The sequence below is a fragment of the Oreochromis niloticus genome, linkage group LG2 (assembly GCF_001858045.2).
Source record: "Oreochromis niloticus isolate F11D_XX linkage group LG2, O_niloticus_UMD_NMBU, whole genome shotgun sequence".
NCBI classification, from domain to species: domain Eukaryota; kingdom Metazoa; phylum Chordata; class Actinopteri; order Cichliformes; family Cichlidae; genus Oreochromis; species Oreochromis niloticus.
The window spans coordinates 29,076,085-29,079,261 of NC_031966.2; positions in this window are offsets into that span (position 1 = coordinate 29,076,085).

Genomic DNA, 3,177 nt, shown 5'->3' on the forward strand with positions numbered 1-3,177 from the left:
TCGCTGTCTTTTGTCTTCTTGTGTAATCCCAGACTGACTGCAAGATGTTGAAATCAAAGGTCCACGGGCGCAGTGCCATCTGTTTTAGGACTCCTTGTTCCTCTTGTTACAGAGGATAGTTCAGCTGCAGACTGAATTTGGGACCAGTCAGGCAACATCCTGATGGCTCTGCATCATTGATAACAACCGAATACATTTGCACAACATTGTGCGTGTGTGGGTGTGTGTGTGTGGTTTTTTTAAATAGCTTGTTTAGAGAATTACAGTGTTTCTCATGTGACTATCTGTTTCTTAGAAGGCTAGTAGAAAAATAGTACAAAAAAGACACAGATCTCATTGTTTGCAGCAGCACGCTTCTTGTGCTATAAATGATAGACTACTGTGGGCTGAAGATACCCAAAGCTGTAAGAGTTGGGCTTGTGGCCGATACAAATCTCCAAAGGCGCGCAGTGTTTGTTTCTCTCTTTCGGCAGCTGCCACTGTGAGCGCTGATGCGCGGCAGGGTTAGTAGGGTCTTACCTCACACCTGCTCAAGTGGTCGAGCGCGGAGGGCGGCGCTCGCCCCGGTCTAGCCCACGGAGTGTGAAAGTGTCTTACTGTAAAAAGTACACTGCAGAAAAAAAGAGCGTGACAGACCAATCCTGGATCAAGTTAGGATTAGCTGACAGCTTGTTAAAGTTTTGAGTGTGCCGACAAGTTTCCGGGTACAGATTAAACCAGAAGGGTTAGATGTATTAAAACCACTGGCAGATAATGCAGTACTATGCATTACCCTCTTGGGAAACTTTGCATCATGGCATTCAAGCAGACCACCAACATGAACATTGTCTTAGATCAAGAATCCCACCAATGTATCCAAACTTCCTGGATCCCAATCCATGCAAGCCTACAGTCTTGCGGCAATTTAGGATGAACTGACAAACTGTTGAATTTTTTTTTTTTTTTTTGTGACAGCATGACTTTGAAACTCACTCACATGTGTCATGCCTGCCCCACTGACTGTTTTGGAGCTTTTAACCCAAGTGGTGGTTAAATATAACCAAACAGTGAGCAAAAACAAAATTAACTGTAAAAAAAAAAGAAGTGAGCAAAACAAAAATATTGTCTTTAGTGTGACTCAGTCTGTAGTATATTAGGTAATGATCATGTGACCTATGCCACCAGTGCCCCCAAAGGCTTCATTATGGTCTCATGTTGTTGTCTACTTCTGTAACCTGGATTATGGGAATTGAGCCAATGTGAATGGTTTGGAAGTTCACTCGGGTGCAGTCTTTGAGCACGCAAACAGCAGGTCTCCTCTGGCCAGTGACACTTTGCACACTTTGCAGACACTGCCCAGATGCCATAGGTCAGGTAGGCTGCCTTGAAGTGGAAATAGAACAACCACAGCAGAGTCTAGAGACAACAGGAGGGAAAACAAACAAAGAATCAAGAACAAAGAGTCGGAGATGAGAAGCGGCTGCAGCGGACAGCTTTAATTATTTTTATGCTGGGTTTCATTCCTTCACAAAGAAGTTCTTTGTACACGGCTTCTGTCGGGACAAACAGAAGCAACACATTCACAAACAGAACATTTTGATATTGATCAACACACGGACATTATTTTTTAACCTGATAAAAGCAAATTACCATGTGCCTGTCAGTCGCAATTTCCCTTTTTGCTCTTGAATGAATTAGTAAAATAAAGTAATCCAAATGCCATCCATGTGACAAACAGCATTTACAGCATTCAGTGAAAATACCCATGCTTCTTAGAAAGTTCCTCTATGCAAACACAGAAGTGGTTTCAAGTCTTCTCCAGACAGTTTAAAGACATTACATATTAGATGCCACCCTGTCCTATTTTTTGACATTTCATGCCCTCCAGAATTTTCTCACATCAGCACAGATGAGCGCTCATTATGGTGAAGTGTATAATTGCTGTGACATTGAATCATTTCAAAAGAGCATCAGGGAGCTGGCACTGAGCTGCTCACAGCAGGTTTTTACCTGTGTTTTCATGGTATCGCAGTCAGTATCAAATGCGCATGTAAAACACATGCAGGTTGATTTATATCCATGCAGATAGGCACTAGATTATCGCCTGACAGCATAAGTGTGTCAAAAGTGTGGCCGCAACTGCACTGCAGCATAGCCTAGAAAATACACAGACTGAGCATAAATCTGTATTAGTAGAGTACATCTACAGAGATTTATGCTAAGAAACATTTCGACAAGCATGCACTGTAAACCTGTTTTGACATCCCATTCCTCCTTTCACTTGGATTATTTAACACAATCCAAAAACAGACACTAAAACCAATCAATATCTTTCCAGCAAACCATGCTCCATCACATCAAAGGACACAAACCTGAGTACATCCTGTGCTCCGTGCCCGTGGTACACTCTGTGGACATGGAACTGAAAGCAGTGAGTGGCAAGTGTAGCAAAACATAATGTAGTGTCTGAGTAACTTTTCAAGGAACATCTTTTATTCAATATAGTGCTATGCCTTAGGCCGATAATTAAATTATGAAAATGTGAAACCCCACAGAGAAACTGCCACTGTATCTATACGTCAAGCTGAATGTATAGTATAGAAGGAGACTTCAAATTAAATTAATTTCGAAGGATCATATGTTTCATTTCCTGCACATTCTGAGCAGGCTGCAATTTACTGAGCAGATACAGTAACGTATGGGCTGTACGTACATTGTGCTCCATGCTAAACTAAACCAGGGTAGAAGTGTCTGTTTCCAATTCAATTACAAAACATGAACCAAAGAAAATGAAACTCCAGCCTGTCCACTGTGCAGTTAACAGTATCACGTGCCTAAGAGGTCGCATGATATTATGTAATGAAAAGATGAACATAAATGTATAAATATAAAACATATATATATATATATATACTATCATCATCATCATCATCATCATCATCATCATCATTATTATTGTCAGTAGTAGTAGTAGTAGTAGCAAAAGTAAAAGTAATTACTTAAGAATAAAGACAAGACAGAACATTGACTTGGCAAGGTTAAGGCAAAAGGGCAAAATGTGCATTGATTATTTAAAGTTGCCAACAAAGTTGAAGCTGGAGTGGGTGTGGTTGGTTTATTTATTAGTGTGTAAATGTAGAGAAGCAGTCAAAAGTGTGTTTAGGAAAAAAAAATACATCAAATGGTTTAAAAAATACA